At 42.3% G+C, this 22,756-nt stretch overlaps 1 protein-coding gene and 1 long non-coding RNA gene across 4 annotated transcripts in view; both read right to left on the reverse strand.

Moving 5' to 3' along the window:
• LOC134212064 (hemicentin-1-like) overlaps nucleotides 1-22,756 on the reverse strand; it is a 707,443-nt gene that overhangs the window by 348,218 nt on the left and 336,469 nt on the right. The gene's annotated exons all lie outside the window — the stretch shown is intronic.
• LOC134216169 (uncharacterized) lies at nucleotides 17,282-18,700 on the reverse strand. Of its 2 annotated transcripts, XR_009980531.1 has the most exons (5): nucleotides 18,551-18,700; nucleotides 18,382-18,485; nucleotides 18,226-18,322; nucleotides 18,031-18,158; nucleotides 17,282-17,970 (listed from the first exon to the last, which is right to left on the reverse strand). It is a non-coding gene; the product is annotated as an uncharacterized LOC134216169 (long non-coding RNA). The 2 variants fall into 2 exon arrangements; XR_009980530.1 differs by having other exon boundaries at nucleotides 17,283-17,970; nucleotides 18,382-18,700.

The raw sequence follows: 22,756 nt of genomic DNA on the forward strand, positions 1-22,756 counted from the left end.
ATTTCCGTGCGATTCGATTCATGACGCTGTGATTACCAGCCGAACGCCCTACCATCTGCACCATATACGCTTGCCGTTGCAGTATGATGTTAAAATTGAATGACAATCTACCAAGTCACCAATGATTACTTTGTCACAACATTTCAGGTCCCAACCAAAACTATTTGATGACGATCATTGAAAAGCAATGGTACTTGTTCGATGGAAATGCTTGCCAGCGTGCAAGTCTTTGTAATGAGGCAATCAATTAAGCAAATTAAAATGTGAATCCACTCCTCAATTTTCTACAATTTTTGTTTGATACCCGCTCAAGATTTAATACCGTGCTATACTGAAATGAATGTGTAGCTGCAACTCCCCGACAAATTCAATCCAAAAAAATATCTGGATGTAGATTTCATAGGCCTTTTATCAATGAAAAATGTTGATTTTTGAGTATCTCGAAGGACGAAATCTGTTGAAACACGTAGAAGATCTGTTCCGATTATAACACAATGTTCTACAAAGTTTTCGAGGATAGGTATGGCCAAGATGAATACACAGCTAGGTGTTGCAATGTGCTTAGTTTGTGGAAGAGAAGAAGGCGGGGGTGAAAAATTCATTTTCAGTGCAAAACGACAACAAACCGGCTGGCTCTCCCATACTAAAATCCAAGATGGCTGAATCGTGAATTTGGCAGATTGGAACACCTAGTGGTGTATTCATCTTGGGTATGGCTTTCATTTAGTTGTTGTTGCAATGGATTTCGTTCATCCCACTCAGAGTTACGATTTTTTTAGGGGCAAAATCATGCCAAAAACACTAAATCAATTTGAAGCACACCTAAATTTCAACCAATTGAGCTGAAATTTTCACCAGAAGTCCATCTTAGCATAAGAATTGTAAATACCAGTTGACCGGTCGATTTTAAAAAACTTTTTGAAATTTGAACAGATCTAGTGTGTATGTGTGTGAGAAGTAAGAAAAGGGAATTAAGAAGTGAACAGCGAGAAGTTTGAAGTAAGGAAGCGAAAAGTGAGAATCGAAAATTGAAAAGTGAGAAATAAGATGTGAAATGTGAGAAGTATACGAGGAGGAAGTGACAAGTGAGAAATAAGAAGTGAGAAATGAGAAGAGAGGAGTGAGAAGTGAGAAGAAAAAAGTCAGAACTAAAAACTAAGTAGCGAGAAGTATGATAGAATAGGTGAGAAGCGAAAAGTGAGAATCTAAAAGTAAGAAGTGAGAAATGAGAAATGAAACGTGAAAAGTGAGTGAGGAGGAAGTGATAAGTGAAAATTGAGGAGAGATTAGTGAGAAGTGAGTAGTTGGAATTGAGAACTTGAAAGTAAGTAGCGAGTCGTGTGAAGTGAGAAACGAAAAGTGAGAATCAAAAAGTGAAAAGTGAGAAATGAGAAGTAAGCGAGGAGGAAGTTGAGTGGTGAGAAGTGAGAAAAGTAAAGAGAAGAGTGAGAAGTGAGAAATAAGTGAAAAGAAAGAAATGAGAAAGAAAGAAAGAAAGAAAAATGTGAGAAGGGAGAGAGGAGGTAGGAAGAAGTGAGAGGTAAGAAATGAGAAGTGAAATGTGAGGAGTGAGTGAGGAGGCAGTGAGAATTGAGAATCGAAAAGTGAGAAAGGTGTATTTTAGAAGAAAAATCAGATTAATCCACCTAGCAGTGATGAAAGTGCATATAACATATATTGACAAAATCACATTGGAGAGTGAATAATAATTTGCAAATTAGTGGAAGTAAAAGGAAGACAACAGTCGTTTAACCGTGCACATTAGAGAGGTCAAAAAAGGCCTTTAGGGGAAAAGATCATATTTTTACGATCATTTTGCTTGTTTTTGCATTGATAGAAATTCATTTAAAAAAAAAAACGGGTTTGATTTTTTTTCCAAGGGGCAGGCCACAATGATTTTAGAATAATTCCAAAATGCTTTGTCCGGTCGAGCCAATTTTCAATAGCAAACAATGGGGCCGCAATCCCCATTCGAATGCAACTTGATGCGAGATAATGCTAAGTTTCAAAAAGTGTGTCTACAAAATTTGTACACATACAAACATACATACACACATACAGACATCATATCAGTTCGTCGAGCTGGGTCGATCGGTTTATGACACTATGGGTCTCCGAGCCTTCTATCAAAAGTTCTTTTTTTGGGGCAATCATACAGCCTTTCAGTACAACTTTGTTGTACGAGAGAGGCATAAATTAAGAAGGAAGGAAGAGGAAATAAGGAAGAAGAAAAAGGTTACAAAAATGAATTAAAAGAATAAAAAGAAAGATAAATAAAGAAGAAAGAGGAAGGAAGGAAGGAAGGAAGAAGAATAAAGAAGGAAAAGAATTAAGAGAAAAAGAAGAAATAGGAGAAATGAATAAGGAAGAAGAAATAACGAGACAGGAAGAAGCAAGATAAAGGGGAAGAAAGAAGAAGCAAGTAGCAAGAAGGAAGGCACTTTAGATCTTTATCTGCTTAGAAGCGTTTTTCAGTATACCAATCTTCGATATGTTTTTTCAGTATACACATTCCTGATACGTTTTCATCTTTATCCATTGCATCTCCTAGAAATCAACAGACATCGTAAGGTGCCACGTGGACAATATAGGTGAGAGAGAGTATGGCGAGTGTCCACGGTTCATACACAAGTTTGAAAACTTATTTGAGCAATTGTCTATGCTGGGAGGAGAGTTTCGAAAACTGGTCAAAACCTGCCCACATGGTATATAGACAGTCCCTAAGATAGTTTTGGATATTCTGTCGCATCAAAACTATACTTTTATTCGGGACTACAAATCTACTGTTACTAGGAACTATTCTCTCAAAGTTGTTGTATGTATGTGAATATATTTGAACTTTGAGTGACGGAAAACTCAAATAACCATTAGCACTACATTTCACCTTTTCGGCATTATAAAGCTATTATAGAGCCAGTATAAAGCATGTGTGCACTGTGACAGTTTTATAGTCGCACTTACGGCTTTTTTAATGTTTACGGTTACCTAGGAAATCTACTGCTGTGGCTGTAGATCACAAAGTCTGGACTTAAGGACGGTTTGGATGACCCAGTATATCCTAAAATCATCTAACCATGTCGCTTGTTCTCCTGATATATGTTTTATATATATATATGGTTGAATACATATCCAAGCTTTAAATGACAAAAAAGCTAGTGTCATGGATATACATCGCAAGTTCTGAACTCAAGGGCGGTTTGGATGGCCCAGGATGTCTCAAAACCATCTTACCGTGTATCTTGATCTTTATAAATATGATATGAACATAGTTGAACACATATCCAAGCTTGGAATGACAAAAAAAAACGCGTGTCGGGGCTGTAGATCACAAGTCAAGGACGGTTTGGATAACCCGGGATATCCCAAAACCATCTTACCATGTCTTTTGATCTTCACGAATATGTTGTGGATATGGTTGAATACATATCCAAGCCTGGAGTGTCGAAAAAAAAACTGTAATTTCTCCATTATTAATCACGAAAACAAACGGAATATATCAAATTTACTGGGTAATACCACATAGAAACATTTGGTCTGAAAGGGTTTAAAGGTGAAACAGCACTTCGAGGAAAGCACCTAAATGGCGCTGAGAGCACAGGTATGAAAGGTCAAGGCAGCAGAGGAGACGAAAACATTAGTTCAGGGGACGATGGCAATTAACCCTGAGAGAAGTTAAGGATGACATCCAACAGCCCAAGAACAATAAAGCAGCTAATAAGGATGGTGTCATCAAGATGGTGCCTGGAAAAGCTAGCCACATATCCGCTCAAGCTGATAGTCAGAATCTGGGAAATCTTTGAAATCTGGGCTGGAGTGCGTATACTTACGAGTGATTTCTGTCCTAAATGTTGCTTACAAAGTGTTATCCCAGATCATCTGCGCCGTTTGTCACCAATAGTGAATGAGTTCGCGGAAAGTTATCAAGCCGGCTTCGTTGACGGCCATCCGACGACAGACTACATCTTTGCTGTACGACAAATCTTTCAAAAATGCCGTGAATATCAGCTTCCAAAGCACCATTTGTTTGTCGATTTCAAGGTGGCATGTGATAGTATAGCCCACGTAGAGCTATGGAAAATCATAGACGCGAACAGTTTGCCCGGGAAGCTTACGAGGCAAACACTACTGTTCGTTTGAATCCCGTCAGAGACTATGACAAGGTAATGGACTTTCTTGCATGTGTTTCACTATTGCGTTATAAGGTGTCATGCGGAGAGCCAGGGTGCGATTTTGAACAGATCCAGTCAATTTATTTGTTTCGTGGATGACATGGGCATTGTTGGCCGAATATTTGCAAATGTTTCAGAACTGTACACCCGCCTGAAAAGCGAAGCAACAAAAGTTTGACTGGTGGTGAAAATAATGCTATTCGTGTAACACGAATTCGATTACTAATAATAGAATCAAGACGTGGTTCTCGTTGAGTGGAAGCTCAAATTTTCGGAGGACACTCAGAACATGAAACAGAGCCAGATAAGCGTTGTGGAGCATTTTTTGAACCACCATAAAATCTAATGCACGAGAATAGCACAAACGCAGATAGGTGAATTATTGGGGTGATTTTCCTAAATTTTCTCTAGTACTTGCATGGGAAGATCTTGCTGATCACCAAGAAAATTCCATAATATTTGCCTTGTATTTTTTTTTACGGAACTTTATATAGATTTTGTCTTTGGTACTCCATTCTTGATTCTAACGGAAAATTTGAAAATGTGTTGTGATAGGAAAATAACATTTTTTTAGAGCACATCTAATTTATACAAATTACGTATCTCATTTGCTGCCACCGCAAGCAGAACGTCCCAAATTGACATACAATCAATTTAAATATGTGACAATTAGGGTCGAGGCAGGCATTTTCGTCTTGTCGTCATAGTCTCGCAAACCAATAAAAGCAAAAGCGACACTTTTTGTCAAACTTATCCGCACTAAATCGTAAGCTCAGAAGAAACGTTGTGCTAAAGTGGAGTTCTAGCAAATGGACGTTGCTTTCGTTGGTTTTAGCCCCTACGACGATGGACGGAAATACCTGTCGTGTCTCCCTGCAGTGGTAGTTTAGCCCAATTGTGCACATAAATGAATAAAAAAATCCTGTCTGCTTCCGCATTTCCCGCATTTAATATCGATTTGTTAGGAAATTCCGCAATCCAAAACAAAACAATTGTTTTCAACGGACGCACTTTCCACTTCATTAGTTCATTGCTTTGCTTTGCCCGTACGTGTTCGCAGCCCGGAATGCAGTTTGCTTGTTTGGTTCCACCGTTCTTTCCCATTCCAACCCGAAGCTATTTTGTGTTTATTTTGGAAGAGTAATTTATATTTTCCTTTATTGACTTTGTGTCGACTTTTCATCGTGCACTATTCAACCAAACGGGAGCATTCTTTTTTCGCGTACCTTCCATTTCTTGTGTATTTGTTTACATTGTCTAAATGGTGTACACGAGGCTGGGTAAAAAACATATCCCGTGTTTTGCCGACGTCGTCGGTCGGGTAAGTAATGTCTGCTCTCCCTGGTCCCTGCCAACCGTAAAGATCCGAGAAAACTACACGCTGGCCACCGCCTCGTACCGGGACCGAATCAGGCACAGGGCATTGTACGAAATTGTAAATACTCCTAAAAATACTGAAACTGCTGTGGCTGCATTTACAATAGGAAAAACCGGAAAAATAGTCCGCAGCTGTCGGCTTTCTCCATCGCTGCTTTCGTTCGAAATGGTAATCACTCCGATCCAGATGTGTTTTCGGATGCACTGTGTGGAAATATGTCGAGCTCGTTGGGTTCCGCGTCGACCAACGCTGCTGACCGCATCCAACAAGAATGCACGTGCACGTTCGGTGCACCAACCGAAAACGTCCACCGTTGCGCACCATATGTGGAGAACGAGCGCACAAGAAGAGTCTCTGATTTCTCGGAAAATGTATGCATTCGTGTGGTTCTGGTCCGGTCAGTAGTGCAGTTCCCCGAATGTAAACAGTGCCGTACTTTACGCATAAACAAATTGTAACTGTCTACAGTTTGATTGTTTATTCATCATCCGTCCGTATGTCGTTTCCTGGATGCTGCAGTCGCCGACCGAACCGGGCTGAGTCTCCCTCGAGCGGCTAACCGGAGTCCCACCGGAGAAGATAAACGTCGCGAACCGGGGGAACCACCATCCATGTCAATATTTGCGCTCCTTTTGTGACCGGTCTCGAGGCGTGAATCTCACACCTTTCTTTCTTTTCGTTATCGTACTACACTCCGATTTTGGGGCCCTCATCCGTCGTCGTCGCACCTGTGCTGCTGGAAAGTTCATCGAGGCTGGTTGTACAACGGTGACAAACATTGAGCCTCGGGAAAGTGTCATTCCGGGAATGGCACCTCTCTCTGGGCTGAGCAGTCAGTCAGTGGCGGTCGAGGACAGCAATGTGTTACGTTGAAAATGAGCAAGGTACACATCACGAGACCATGATGGCGATGGTGGCAATGACGACGACAGAATTGCGTTAAGGATACTCCTACCGAAAGCTTCATCTAATTTGGGCGCTCCAATGCGTAGAACCAGCCAGCGCGCTAACGACGGCGTTGCCGTTGGGCGGACCCTTCATTTGGTATTAATGCGGCGGGCCAATGACTAATGAGGTTTCATTTGTTTCGGTCAAAGCTGAGTCGTAGTTTTTGTCTAGAGTTTTGCTATAGGCTTTCAAAATTGGAAGTTGTGGTCAACTGAATTGTTGAATCGGGAGGCTGTCCATTTAATGCCACGTTTAGCTTTATGCAATGTTGCAAATTTATGATTCGGAGTATTCTGTTTCAATTAGACGAAAATATTCGTTGTATGCACATCAAAGAGTGTCCGACAGCTCACAGGCAAACGGCATTAGTGAAATAACATCCTGAGCAATGAATTCTACTTCAATCAATCAGGTCATCTCCCCATGAAGATACAGCATCAATACAGTAACCATGTTTCAACATTCTTAATAACGTTACACCATTACTCCTTATGAAACCATTATTTACGAGAATAATTGAAAAGCAAAGAGCTTGCTGTCTCTCCCACATAAAGACGCACACATCGCAGACAACAGAAGTACCCCCCATAAACAACGTCCATCGTTCATTCGCATGCTCATCCATATGCTCGGTTCGACGAGACGAGATAGCTTAAAAGTATTAATTAAGGCTTAAAAGCTTCCTTCCTTCAATGCTCTCACTGGCATCCAGGCCAGGTTGCCTCGGCCAAGGCAGCCAGCCGACAGTTTGAAGCACTTAGCACTTTGCACCTCAATATTTATGACTCGTTTCCATTATGGAGCGACGAACCAGAACGATGACGGCCGATGCCTTTCCAAACGGGCATGACTTGTCACATTTCAACTCTTCGGCAAACATCACACCTCTGTGCCAAGAATCGATTTTAAGCTCAAACAGAAAACACGCTTTCCTAAAGCAACGCAACGATCTGGCTTAACCTCCGAAGAAGTTTACCGGGCGTGAGTTATCACCCGGCAGTCTCGAACGCAAAACGCAACCACAAATCTCCCTCTCGAAGAAAACACTTTCAAAGTGTTGTAATTACACTTTTCCCTTTCCTGAGAGGTGGCACTGCGGGGGACTCACAGCCAGCCGCCGCTCGAAACCTACCGCCAGCGTCGGTGGAATGTTTCCGGAAAATATATAACTTCCTCGCTCATTTCTCACGACAACTGCTGGCAAAAAGTGCAAAACACAAAGCTCCTCTAAATTTCCAGCCTTCCCGGGGAGGAAAAGGCGTTGTTCCGGTTCTACCTGATAGCACACGAGTCGGGGCGACCGGTTTGGACCCGAGCCGATTGCGAAGGGACCTGCTCACTACGTGAGCCCTCGGAAGGAGGCATCGTCTGACTGCAGGTAGGTAGCAGCCAGCAGCGCAGCCAATACGGAGTGCGGCGGCATGATTTATGTGTTAGAGCTGTTAGAATAATCCTGCTTGCCACTAGACTTGCTAACTTGCTTCTTTTGCACTGCTGGGAAAATCCCTCCACAGTGATTTTCGTACTTTTTCCTGGCCGGATTCCTGCCCGGCCGGTGAGGGATGAAGGTGGCCTAAGCTATGGCCGAGAAGTTGCCAGCAAGATTTTCACTTGTCGGGCTGGGGCAGGATTACGGATGTCTTACTTGAGAATTCAAGGAACAGTTTGGAAAATTCGGGTACACTGACTTATGTGAACAAAAAAATGCACTTGGAATTTGAATTTTGGAGCAGTAGCGCTGGATTGGAGTGGTAGGAAAAGACTTCAACATTAGGGCTTTATTAAAATTGTGTCAAAGAGCAATTCATGGACGCCATCAAGTCAAAATTTTTGCTCGAGATGGTCACTATTTCGATATTTAATTGAGCTTACAACAGGAAAGTATATTTACTCTAAACTAGGGTAAATATGACAAAGGCAGACTCAAACATATGTGTAATGATACACTGTGTTTTACAAAATAGTTAATTGAAAGCCAGTGCTGGTTAACCCTTTCAGGCCCAAATTAATATTAAGCAGTAACTTTAATATATTCCATTTGTTTTTGGGATTTATAATGGAGAACTGACAAAACAAGTTGAAAAATATTTTTTTCGGGATGTACTAAATCATCCAAACTGTCCTTGAGTCCGGAGCTTGCGATCTACAGTTACAATACGAGCTTTTTTCGTCATATGTATTCAACCATGTCCATAACATATTCCTAAAGATCAAAAGACATGGTCAGATGGTTTTGGGATATCCTGGGTCATCCAAACTGTCCTTAAGTACAGAACTTGCTATATACAGTCACGAAACTAGTTTGGGTTCAATTCCCATTGCCATGCAGTAGATTTTTTTTTTGTATATTTTCATAACTATTTATTTCCTCAACTACATGTTTTCAGTCTTCGGTATCATTTTCCATTAAACAAAAGAAAGACGAAGGACGATAAACATGATTTGCTTTTCTGTCATAGAGTAAGCAATAGATCAACGAAATGGGTGATAAAGTTTTCGTCAATACCATGCAGTTCCGTTTTCCAGTAGGCAGTCCACGGCCATCTTGAGCTGAAATTGCCAGTTTTTTTTAAGCAGCTGGACTCTGATTTATTGATGATGGACACAGTGTACAAATCGGAAAAATTTCCCTTGGAATTGGGATTAGGACATCTGCGGATATGGAGGTGGAAAAAAGTATTTCTGTATCGAAAGATCTAGCCGGAATCGAGGGAAGATTTTTTTACGGCGGACTTAAGGAAACCTGCTTCCTGTGTCAAGCAGTTGGTCATCGGAGAGACACCTGTCCTCAAACACGGATGAAGCCCGGAAAGTAAGCGCAGTATGCTACCAAAGATTTTAAAGTACAAGATATTCCACCCTTTAATTTCCCTTGTATGTAACGGGCGAACAATTTCTGTTGATCCTAGCTCCAACTTGTGACGAAAAGTCAAACTATTTTTCTAAAAATGATCAAGTAAACTATGATTTTTATTGTTATGAAACTGTCAAAAACGAAACATCCATCATTTCTGGTGCCAATTTTCAAGTAGTGGGTGTTTTAGAGATACTGATTTTTTGAAAATAAGCCTCTTCGGGCAAAGACACCGTGATTATTGATTGTATTTTTTATTTTGCGAGCAAATCGGTCAATTGAAGATAAATGCCCGAAAAATGAGTGATTATTCCGAAAAAAAGTATTTTGGCCATAACATCCGATCTCATAGTCCGATTTGGCCAATTTTCAATAGGAAACAATGGGATAGCAGTCTGCGACGAATGCAATTTGTTGCGAGCAAATCGGTTGGGGATAAGTGCCCCAAAAATAAGTGACGCTTTTTTACGCGATTATTCCGTAAAAAAAAGTATTTTGGCCATAACTTTCGATCCCATTGTTATAAAAAACGACAATAAAATAAAAGTATTTTCTTATTTAAGGGTGGTATGGACTTCTTAAGTACTGTGTAAATAGATAGGGCAAGTAGTGGTCAAGGAATGATTCCGCTGATAAAATTCCTTGCACAGTACGGAGCTGACAAGGAAAATGAATAATTCTGCAATAGCAGGCGCGTGGCAGTCAAAAAAACACAGACTGACATCTTCTCTTGCGGAATAATGCACTGATGCATTATTCCACAAGTAAAGTGACGTTTGTTTTCCAGTTTTTTTTTCATATTGCTTTTGATATTTTTTTTCATATTGCTATTTATTGTAGGTATACTGTCTTTCCGGGTGCGCAGCAATAAATAAGAAAACGCTGGAAAAAGGTGCTGCGAGTGGCCATGCTATTGGAAGGCCGTTCTTGTTTGCCAGCAGCCGATGGGCGCAGAAGTATCCATCAGTCAATCAAATCAGACTGAGCGTTCGAATATCCCAAAATGATTATGAAAACGTACCTGAAGCAGCTGCCGAGCTAGCATTTGATCTTTGCTTTTTATCATCAACAGTGCTCTCTGCATATCATCCATCGCTATAAAAGCTAGTGCGTTTTTTCACAGCTCTGGTTGATGGTATGCACCTCCTGCAGCGCTACGATGTGGAACATGTCTGCAAGATATCATCTCTAGGAATTGCTTCATGAAATCTTTCAGCAACTCCTTTAGATTATCAAACAAAAATTCCATCGTGCATTTCTCATGAAAAAGCAATTTGCTGGAATAGTTTCTGGAGAAAAACTTGAGAAATTTTTGGAGAATTTCAAAAATTATGTTCGCAATAATTTGTGGAAAATTATCCGAGGGTATTTGCAGAGTGATTCTTTAAATAACTTGAGTAGAAATTCCTGAAGGTGATGAGGACATTCCTGAACGAATTTTTGGAGAAGTTCTGGGAAGAAGAAATGGGAGAATTTCTGCAAAAAGTCCAGGGACATTTTTTTTTACAGATGCTCCGGAAAATTCCTTCAGACATTTCCCAAAAATAAATCCAGAAGATTTTCTATGTGAATTTTTGGAGAAATTTTGGAGGAAATACCTTGAGAAATTTTCAAAGGACTTCTGGCAGGATATTCTGAGAGAATTTTTGAACTTTGAGTGCGAATTCTTAAACAAAATCCGAAGTTCTCATAGAAATGTGCTTGAAAAAATGTCTGGAGGCAAAACCGGATGAATTTCCAGAGAAATTTCTTTACGAATTTCTAGGAGAATTCCTGAAGGAATTTTCAAAGAATTGACCTGTGTGCCGATTGAAATTTTATCGGAGGCGGGGTGATAGATCATTTTCAGCCGTCACGCCGTTAATGATCTTCAGTGGCGTGAACTGATTTCATGGTTCAGAAATTATCCTGAATTTCTTTTAAAGCTCTTCCAAGAATTCCTCTGGAAGTTTCTTCACGAATTGCCCTGGAAGTTCCTTCAGGAATTTCTCTGGAAGCTCCTCCAGGAATTTCTCTGGAAGTTCCCCCAGGAATTCCTCTGGAAGTTCCTCAGAGAATTCCTCTGGAGGTTCCTTAGAGAATTCCTCTAGAAGTTCCTCCAGAAATTTCTCCAGGAATTCTTGTAATAGTTTTTTTTTATGAATTCCTATGGATGTTCCTCCAGGAATTTTTTCGGAAGCTGCTCAGAAGCGGAAGTTCCTCCAGAAAATCCTCCCGAAGTTCCTTCTGAAATTCCTCCAGAAATTCCTTCAGAAACACCTCCGGAAGCTCATCCAGGAATTTCTCTGGAAATTCCCCCAGGAATTCCTCTGGAAGTTCCTCCAGGAATTCCTCTGGAAGTTCCTCCAGGAATTCCGCTGGAAGTTCCTTCGAGAATTGATCTGGAAGTCCCTTCAGGAATTTATCTGGAAGTTCCTTCAGGAATTCCTCTGGAAGTTCCTCCAGGAATTCTTCTGGAAGTTCCACCAGGAATTCCTCCGGAAGTTGCTCCAAGAATACATTCGGAAATTCCTCCAGAAATTTTTCCCGAAGTTCCTCCAGAAATTCCTTCCGAAGTTCCTCCAGGAATTCCTCCGGAAGTTCATCCAGGAATTCCTCCGAAAGTTCCTCCAGGAATTCTTCCGGAAGTTCTTCCAGGAATTCATCCGGAAGTTCCTCCACGAATTCCTCCTGAAGTTCCTCCAGGAGTTTCTATGAAATTCTTCCGGAAGTTTCCCCAGGAATTGCTACGGAGGTTTCTCTAGGGATTCCTCTGCAAGTTCCCCCGGAAGTTCTTCGGGAAGCCCTCCAGAATTTCCACGGAAGTTCCTCGAAGAATTCCTCTGGACGTTCCTCCAAGAACTCCTCCGGAAATTCCTCCGGAAGTTCCTCCGAAAGTTCCTCCAGGAATTCCTTCAGAAGTTTATTCAGGCATTCCTCCAGAAGTTCCTCTGAACGTTCCTGGGGAAGTTCGTCTGGAAGTTTCTCGGGAAACTCTTCTAGAAGTTACTCCAGAAATTTCTTTGGAAGTCCCTCCAGGAATTCCTCTGGAAGTTCCTTGAAAAATTCCTCTGGAAGTTCCTTCAGGAATTTCTCTAGAAGTTTCTCCTGGAAGTTTTGTGACAGTTTCTTCATGAATTCCTCCGAAAGTTCCTCCAGGAATTCTTCCAGAAGTTCTTCCAGGAATTCATCCGGAAGTTCCTCCACGAACTCCTCCTGAAATTCCTCCAGGAGTTTCTTATGAAATTCTTCCGGAAGTTTCTCCAGGAAATGCTACGGAGGTTTCTCTAGGAATTCCTCTGCAAGTTCCTCCGGAAGTTCTTCCGGAACCCCTCCAGAAGTTCCTCCGGAAGTTCCTCGAAGAATTCCTCTGGACGTTCCTCCACGAATTCCTCCGGAAATTCCTCCGGAAGTTCCTCCGAAAGTTTCTCCAGGAGTTCATTCAGAAGTTTAGTCAGGCATTCCTCCAGAAGTTCCTCTGGAAGTTCCTGGGGAAGTTCGTCTGGAAGTTTCTCGGGAGACTCTTCTAGAAGTTACTCCAGAAATTTCTTTGGAAGTCCCTCCAGGAATTCCTCTGGAAGTTCCTTGAAAAATTCCTCTGGAAGTTCCTTCAGGAATTTCTCTAGAAGTTCCTCCAGGAATTCTTGTGACAGTTTCTTCATGAATTCCTCCGAAAGTTCCTCCAGGAATTCTTCCAGAAGTTCTTCCAGGAATTCATCCGGAAGTTCCTCCACGAATTCCTCCTGAAATTCCTCCAGGAGTTTCTTATGAAATTCTTCCGCTAGTTTCTCCACGAATTGTTACGGAGGTTTCTCTAGGAATTCCTCTGCAAGTTCCTCCAGAAGTTCCTCCGGAAGTTCTTCCGGAAGCCCTCCAGAAGTGTCTTCGGAAGTTCCTCGAAGAATTCCTCTGGACGTTCCTCCAAGAATTCCTTTGGAAGTTCCTTCGGAAATTCCTCCGGAAGTTCCTCCAGAAGTTTATTCAGAAATTCCTCCAGAAATTCCTCCAGAAGTTCCTCTGGAAGTTCATGGAGAAGTTCGTCTGGAAGTTTCTCGGGAAACTCTTCTGGAAGTTATTCCAGAAATTTCTTTTGAAGTCCCCCAAGGAATTCTTCTGGAAGTTCCTTGAAAAATTTTCTCCACAAATGCCTTGCCTTGAAAGTTGTTCCAGAAATGCCTCCCTAAGTTCCTCTTGAAATTCCTCCAGGAACTCCTCCGGAAGCTCATCCAGGAATTCCTCTGAAAATTCCCCCAGGAATTCCTCTGGAAGTTCCATCAAGAATTCATCTGGAAGTCTCTTTAGGAATTCCTCTGGAAGTTCCTTCAGGAATTCCTCTGGAAGTTCCTCCAGATATCCTTATGGAAGTTCCTACATGAATTCTTTCGCAAGAATCCAGGAACTTCTCCGGAAGTTGCTCCAAGAATTCTTCCGGAAATTCCTCCCGAAGTTCCTCCAGAAATTCCTCCCGAAGTTCCTTCAGAAATTCCTTCCGAAGTTCCTCCAGAAATTCCTTCCGAAGTTCCTCCAGAAATTCCGTCGGAAGTTCATCCAGGAATTCCTCCAGGAATTCTTCCGGAAGTTCTTCCAGGAATTCATCCGGAAGTTCCTCCACGAATTCCTCCTGAAATTCCTCAAGGAATTCCTCCAGGAGTTTCTTATGAAATTCTTCCCGAAGATTCTCCAGGAATTGCTACGGAGGTTTCTCCAGGAATTCTTCGCAAGTTCCTCCGGAAGTTCTTCCGGAAGCTCCTCCAGAAGCTCCTCGAAGAATTCCTCTGGAAGTTCTTCCAAAAAATCCTCCGGAAGTTCCTCCAGGAATTCCTCCAGAAGTTTATTCAGGAATTCCTTCAGAAGCTCCTTAAAAACTTTTTCTGAAAATTCTTCCAGGAATTTCTCTGGAAGTTTCTTCAAGAATTCCTCTGGAAGTTTCTTCAAGAATTTCTCTGGAAATTCCCCAAATAATTCCTCTGAAAATTCCTCTGGAAATTCCCCCAGGAATTCTACTGGAAATTCCTTCAGGAATTCCTCTGGAAGTTCTTTAAAGAATTCCTCTGGAAGTTCCTTCAGGAATTCCTCTAGAAGTTCCTTCAGCAATTTTTCTGGAAGTTCCTCCAGGAATTATTGTGATAGTTTTCTCATGAATTTCTCTGGATGTTCCTCTAGAAATTCCTCCCGAAGTTCCTCCTGAAATTCCTCACGAAATTCCTCCGGTAGCTCATCCAGAAATACCTCCGGAAGCTTCTCCAAAAATTCCTCAGAAAGTTGCTCCAGGATTTCTTCCGGAAGTTCTTCCAGGAATTTATCCGGAAGTTACTCCACGAATTCCTCCTGAAGTTTCTCAAGGAATTCCTCCATGAGATTCATATGAAATTCTACCGGAAGTTTCTCCAGGAATTCCTCCGCAAGTTCCTCCAGAAGTTCTTCCGGAAGCTTCTTCAGAAGTTCCTCCGGGAGATCCTAGAAGGATTCCTCTTGACGTTCCTCCAAGAATTTCTCCGGAAATTTCTCTAGGCATTCCACCAGAAGTTTGTTCAGAAACTCCTCGAGAAGTTCCTTGGGAAGTTCCTCTGGAAGTTCCTGGGGAAGTTCCTCGGAAGGGCCTGGGGAAGTTCCTCTGGAAGTTTTTCAGGAAATTCCCCTGGAAGTTGCTTCAGAAATTCCTCTGAAATTCCGTCCAGGAATTCCTCTGGAAGTTCTTCTAGGGATTCCTTAGAAGTTTCTCCACAAATTCCTCTGGAAGTTCCTTCAGGAATCCCTCTAGAGGTTCCTCCAAAACTTTTTCTGGAAATTCTTCCAGGAATTCCTCTGGAAGTTCATTCAGGAATTTCTCTGGAAGCTCCTGCAGGAATTCCTCTGGAAATTCCCCCAGAAATTCCTCTGGAAAATCCTCCAAGAATTCCCCTGGAAGTTCCTTCAAGAATTCCTCTGGAAGTTCCTTCAGGAACTCCCCTGGAAGTTCCTCCAGGAATTCTTGTGGAAGTTCCTTCATGAATTCCTCTGGGTGTTCCTCCAGGAATTCCTCCGGACAATGCTCCAAGAGTTCCTCCAGAAATTCCTCCGGAAATTCCTCCAGTAATTCTTCCGGAAGTTCCTGTAGGAATTCCTCCGGATGTTTCTCCAGGTGTTCTTCCGGAAGTTTCTCTTGGAATTCCTCCGGAAGTTCCTTCAAGAATTCCTTCGGAAGTTCCACTAGGAATTCCTCCGGAAGGTAATCCAGGATTTCTTCCGGAAGTTCATTCACAAATTCTTCCGTAAGTTCCACCCGGAAAACCTCGAGAAGTTCTTCCTGGAATAACTTCTGATTTGCTCCAGGAACTCCTGGAGCAATTTAAGGAGGAAATCCAGGAGCAACTCCCGGAGGAGTACCTGGAGCACTTCCGGAGAAATTCCTGGAGAAAATAACGAAGAAATTCTATGAAAAAATTACGAAGGAATCCCTGGAGCAACTTCCGGGTTTTGGTTTTTTAGTTCCTCCAAGAATTCCTCCGGAAGTTCCTCAAGGAATTCCTCCGGCAGTTCCTCCAGGAATTCCTAGGGCAGTTCCTCCAGGAATTCCTCCGGCAGTTCCTCCAGAAATTCCGCCGGCAGTTCCTCCAAGAATTCCTACTGAAGTTCCTCTAGGAATTCCTCCAGAAGTTCCTCCAGGAATTCCTCCGGAAGTTCCTCCAGTCTTGGAGAAACTTCCGGAAGAATTCCTGGAGGAACTTCCGAAGGAATTCCTAGAGGAACTTCCGGAGGAATTCCTAGAGGAGCTTCCGGAGGAATTCCTAGAGGAACTTCCGGAGGAATTCCTAGAGGAACTTCCGGAGGAATTCCTAGAGGAACTTCCGGAGGAATTCCTAGAGGAACTTCCGGAGGAATTCCTAGAGGAACTTCCGGAGGAATTGCCGGAAGTACTCATAGAGGAACTTCCTAAGGAACTCATGGAGGAACTTTCGGAGGAACTCCTGGAGGATCTGCGGAGTAATTCCTGGCTAAACTAACGGAAGATTTCTTGGAGGAATTATTGCAGGAATTCTTGGAGGAACACGTTAGTTTTAGGTTCATTATTCATTATGAGTTACGCTTATACTCATTAACAGCAAAACATAGTGGGTACCTCAATTAATACAAAAGTTCGAAGGGATACTTCTCAAAAAAGGTTAAGAACCGCTGCTGTAGGAGATTCTCAAGGAATTCCCGAAGGAACTTTCCTAGAAGAACGTCTCGAAGAATTCCTGGAAGATTTTGGTGAGTAATTCCTCCTGTACGAAAAAAATCTTGGAAAAGCTTTCCGAGGAATTTCTGAAGAATCTTCTAATGAATTCATGATAGAACTTCCCAGGCAACTCTTGGAGGAATTTCCCGAGCATTTCTTGGAGGAACTTTCCGAGATATCTAGAAAAAAATTCTAGAGATACTTGCGGAGGAATTGCTGGAGATACTTCTGAATCAATTCCTGGTCGATCTGTCAGAGCAATTCCTGAACGAACTTCGAAGGAAATCCTGAAGCATTTTTCCATGAAACACTTGTAGGAACGTCACGAGAAATTTATCCTGATTTTCTAAGAAAATATATAGAAGAATTTCAGGAGAAACTTTTGGGTGAAGTTCTGGAGAAAATTCTGGGTAAATAGGGAAATCTTCGGATGAATTTTTGAGGGAATTGGCATGCTGGCATTTCCATTTTTTTTGTGGAGATTCATGAGAAATTCCTGAAGCAATTTTTGGAGATATTCCTGCGGGGAATAATGGAGGAACTCTCAAGGAGGATCTGAGGGGTAAATTCAATTGCTATATAGAGTATCCAATCCCCACTACCTGGCCTGTAAAGAGGTCGATAATGAACGGTTTGCTAGTTATTGCAACCGTGGCTCATAATGGCATTTCAGGTTCATAGACGTCAATGACAGTACATGGGATCGCGACCGGACATTCACTGCCGAACTGCCAGAAACCATCTGCGATAGTACCGGCGAATCTATCTAGAAGTATAGGGCAAGTGGTGTGGTTGCGTCAGTGTCTAACAGCAAGAAAGGCTCGGCTTACGCACGAAAAATTCGAGACTCATAAAACTTACGTCTATTGAAAATTATAGGAATGGAAGGGGCAAATCAAGACGACATCGGCTGTGCAGGCGTTTCCATACTTGAAAGGCCTTCAGGTGGACGATTTTTTTAAAATGCAATACGGCCTATTCTCATTGGGAACGATAATCAATCTTTGCGATGGACATTCCAAACAACCAATAGTGGCAAATACTAGGACTTTGCCTCATTTCTCATATATCATATCCGAAGAGCAGCGCATACAATCTGCATTACTTTCGACCATAATCGACAATAGAACGGCTGGATCTCATCAGAATAATTAGTCTTATCTTTAGAGCAACATTACACTTCAAGAACCTACTTGTGCTCGTCTCGTTTTATTCAACCTGCTTTTATCACTGAACAAATTTCCATACTATTTAAATTTGTCTAAATTTGAGTTTGGTCATCTTTGTTCTTGATGATGTTTATTCTAATTTGTATAACATCGTGATTTTGAAATATGTATTGTCCATGGAAGATTACTAGATAGAATCTGAGAATAGCTACGTTTTAGGCCTTCCTCCTCGGCCAAGCGCCTCGTTAGTCTTGTCCTCTACAACTAATGAAGAACTGAAAATTATAAATAATCACGTTGATAAAAAAATTAAATAAAGATAGCGATAATGTCACGATTGCGATGGACAGTTTATGAATCCGTCAAGACTTGTCAATACACAAGCGTCCGTAGAGGTTAATCGATGCAAACGGATTTCGAGGAAAACTACGGATTGGCCAGCGGTTGCTTTGAATTTCAGCGCCTGGAATGACGAAGAATGCAGAGCGATAATCATTGGAAAGAGTGTGAGCGAATAACTTGTCCAATACATAACATAGCGATACATCCATACGGCAACCAGTCAAGAGCTTCCAGAAGTTGATCCACGTCGAATATAGTATTAATTTTTAGGTGTGGTCACGAACCCTATGAAGCAGTACAAGATTCGTATACTTTGCGATGCAGCAGCAAAGGAGGACTAATACTTCTCTGACGGTAACATTCAACTCCGAATGTATATTCGATGGATTGGGCCACATTTAGAACAACGTGCTCCTCATATTCAGCACAGTTTCTGAAAAATTTAAACCTAGAGAAGCATTTGATGGAGTTGTAGAAATAACTTTACTTAAATTTATTGTTTCCAATTTTTACCTGTTTGATGACATTTTGCCAAAATGACGAATGAGTGAGCACAACAAAAGTTTTTTCGCCTACTTTTTTCACTTTGTTCATCAGTTGGCAAAATTACTTTGGTAATTATATCGAGTTTTCCTTGAGCACTTTCCTTTAGAACTATATACTAAGCTTTAAGACGTGTTTGTTATTGTCCCAAGGTCTAGTAGCCTAGAGATTTGAATACATCGACTTAGGGAGATAGATTCCTGAACGAAATATGATCAGAATACCTACATCGAGATAGAGAGATATCGAGATGTGCGCACTATAGACAACAAACGTCGACATAATCGAGACTAATAGTTTGTTTTTCGCACGCAGTGGCCTTTATCAGTGACAATCGAATGATGTTACTTAATGAAGATTAACTTTCCGCTTCCCACCCCACCCTTTTGGATGGAGATTTCATCAGCCCCCTAATTGCAAAGAGGTCACACACTGCATGCGCGGCGCCTCCGTCTCCATTTGAACCGTTTATTTGAGAATTTGCATATGTAAGTCAATTTTTTAGAAATTTCATACAAAAAGTGGGACAATTGAAACGGTTAATTTTTGCGTGATATAAGTTATGGACGTTCCCTTAATCCACTCCTCACTTGCCAGAAACCTCAACCAGTCACCATTTATCAACAAAATATATTTCCTATGTATAATAACTTTGGTCTCTTTTCACTAACCTTTGCCTCCCACTAGCATGTTCACATGGTTTATGGACAGTCCCTTAGCATTTAAAAATGTTTAGAACCTTACAATCTAACATTTTCCCAGCAATATATCATTTTTACTCAAATTTTAGGCAAAAATATCGTCAACGAAAATTTTCGATTTTGTCACTGTTCCGATTTTATCAACTTACTGAAACTCACGGACCGTGTTGATAAAAGCGTGAGCGCAATAATTGAATTGTATGCCGAAACGTTCGTCAAAGTAATGCAAGAAGAAAGGGTGAACTGCGGGTGGGATCGATGGCGAGTGATTGATGGATTGCAAGTGACTAGATGCTTTAAGTGCTGTGCATTTAACCACAAAAGTAAAGACTGTAAGGCAGAATCTCCCAAGTGCCCAATATGTAGTGAGAATCATGTAGTGCAAGAGTGCAAATCAAATAAAAAGGAATGCGCAAACTGCAAGAAAATGAACGCTGAGCGGAAACTGCGAATCGAAACAAACCATGCTGCATGGAGTGAAGTATGCCCGGTGTATCAGCGACAACTGGAGAAACGTAGGAGTTTCGTGGACTACTCAAAGCAGCAACCAACGGATTCAGGACACCAGCTCAACCGACTGACTGGTCCAGGTAAAACTTTAAATAGTATATGTCCGCCCGAAGCAGACGAAGATACTGCACCCGCCATCAATCGAGCGACCGCAGAATGATCCCGCGTACAACGACACAACTGCTTCCGGTGCATCGATCGCTCAGTTCCGCCAATCTCCACGAAGGATGTCAATCCCCGACGAAGGATACACGATTTCGCATGTTGTTCCATCTCTTCTCGACTCAGGACACCAGCTCAACCGACTGACTGGTCCAGGTAAAACTTTTAACAGTATATGCCCGCCCGAAGCAGACGAAGACACTGCACCCGCCCTCAATCGAGTGACCGCATTCCAGAATGATCCCGCGTACAACGACTCAACTGCTTCCGGTGCATCGCCCGCTCAGTTCCGTCAATCTCCGCTTCCCGACGAAGGATGCACGACTTCGCCTGTTGTTCCATCTCTTCTCGACTCAGGACACCAGCTCAACCGACTGACTGGTCCAGGTAAAGCCTTTAACAGTATATGTCCGCCCGAAGCAGGCGTAGATTCTACACCCGCCCTCAATCGAGTGACCGCATTCCAGAACGATCCCGCACACTTCGACGCAGTTCCTACTACAACTGACGCACCCCAACATTCCAGTACTATGCACTCTCACATCAGTAACGTCAACGGGAGTTTGAGCATCTATTATCAGAATGTTCGCGGACTTCGCACCAAAATAGATGACTTCTTTTTGGCGGCAAATGAAGGAGATTACGACGTCGTTGTGTTAACCGAAACTTTGCTTGACGACGCCATACACTCAGCACAGCTTTTTGGGTGCCACTACTCGGTGTTCAGAACTGATCGCAATCCTATGAATAGCCGTAAAACCCGTGGTGGTGGTGTACTCATCGCAGTCTTGTCAAAATTCAATTGTGTTCGTGAATCTGCTGCCGTCAGTGACACTCTTGAACAGTTATGGGTTCGAGTCATTATGCCTGGATACATTATCAGTATTGGGGTTGTGTACTTGCCACCTGATCGTATGAGCAATCTTGACGATATTCAAAGCCATCTAGAATCTATCGAAACAGTTACTTCTACTCTTGGAGCTAACGACAAGGCCCTGCTGCTCGGTGACTACAATCAATCTGGGATTCGGTGGTTTTCAGCTGATAGTTCTTACCCGTCGGTCGATTTGGAACGCTCTCGCCTCTCAGGCGCCAGCTGCGCATTGTTGGACGGATTCAACTTTCATGGACTTACACAGATTAACTCTATCGCTAACTCAAATGGTCGAACACTTGATCTCGTACTGGCAAACGATTCAGTGCATCCGAATTGCGCACTACACCATGCTCTTGAACCGTTAATACCTGTTGATATCAACCATCCACCGCTTACATTGGAGTTATCGTATGTGCCGCCAATTACCTTCGAATCGGGACACGATTCGAGCAGTTATGACTTCCGAAAAGCGGATTATTCCGCGCTAAATGAACTGCTACTTGCAGTTGATTGGGGTTGCATGAACTCATGTAATAACGTCGATGCCGTGGATTTTTTCACCGATAGTATTGTTCGTGCATTTGCCATTCATGTTCCGATCGTAGGACCTGCACGAAAGCCTGCGTGGTCCAACCACAGATTACGAATACTGAAACGTCGTCGTTCCTCTGCACTTCGTAGATACTGCAATCATCGTTCCATATATAACAAGCAACAGTTCAACAGTGCCAGCAGTGCGTACAGAAGCTATAATCAGTTTTTGTATTCCCGATACATCAGCCGTACCCAACGAAATCTTCGATTAAATCCCAAGCAATTCTGGGCATTTGTGAGGTCCAAACGGAATGAAGATGGTCTTCCTAGGTCAATGCACCTGAATGGTGTCCCTGCTGAGACTCCTGCGGACAAATGCGAACTCTTTGCTACACAGTTCAAGACATCTTTTAACGATTTCATATCTCTGCCCTATCATGCCATTGAGGCTACTCGTGACACCCCTCGTAATGATTTGGACCTAGACATCTTTTCCATCAGTGATGAAGATGTGTGCCGAGCGATCCGGAAACTGAAATTTTCGTTCTGTGCTGGACCAGATGGGATACCTGCTGCTTTACTGCGCCGGTGTTCGAATGCTTTTATCAAACCTTTAGCAAAAATTTTCAATCTCTCTCTTCGTACCAGAACGTTCCCCATGCGCTGGAAATCATCATTTCTTTTCCCAATTCATAAGAAAGGAAACAAATGCGATGTGAACAACTATCGTGGAATAACTCTCTCTGCTTGTTCGAAAGTTTTTGAAATCATAGTAAACGACACGCTCTTCGCCTGCTGTAGGCAGTACATCTCTACGGATCAGCATGGATTTTTCCCAAAGAGATCGGTAGCGACCAACTTGACTGAATTCACAACAACATGTATAGAGGCTCTTGACACCGGGAGACAAGTGGATGCAATATATTTAGATCTCAGGGCTGCTTTCGACCGTGTTGATCATAGTATTCTACTTAGCAAACTGGCGAGGTTAGGCGTTTCCACTGTGTGCGTTGATTGGTTTCGAACTTACCTGACGGATAGAACATTACGTGTGAAAGTCGGATCATCTCTCTCGGATCCTTTCATCGCTCCATCTGGCGTACCACAAGGGAGTAATCTTGGACCACTATTGTTTTCGATATTCGTCAACGATGTGACACTGGTGCTACCTGGAGTGAGGCTTTTGTATGCTGATGATGCCAAGATCTTCATTGTTGTTAATTGTCTTGATGACTGCATTCAGCTACAAATGCTTCTAATCCGTTTTGAGGGGTGGTGCGTGCAGAACTGCTTGTCACTCAGTATCCATAAATGTCAGATAATAACGTTCAGCAGAAAACGAAATCCTATTATCTATAACTACATGTTGTCTGGGACAGTTCTTGAGCGAGT

The sequence above is a fragment of the Armigeres subalbatus genome, chromosome 2 (genome assembly GCF_024139115.2).
Source record: "Armigeres subalbatus isolate Guangzhou_Male chromosome 2, GZ_Asu_2, whole genome shotgun sequence".
NCBI lineage: Eukaryota > Metazoa > Arthropoda > Insecta > Diptera > Culicidae > Armigeres > Armigeres subalbatus.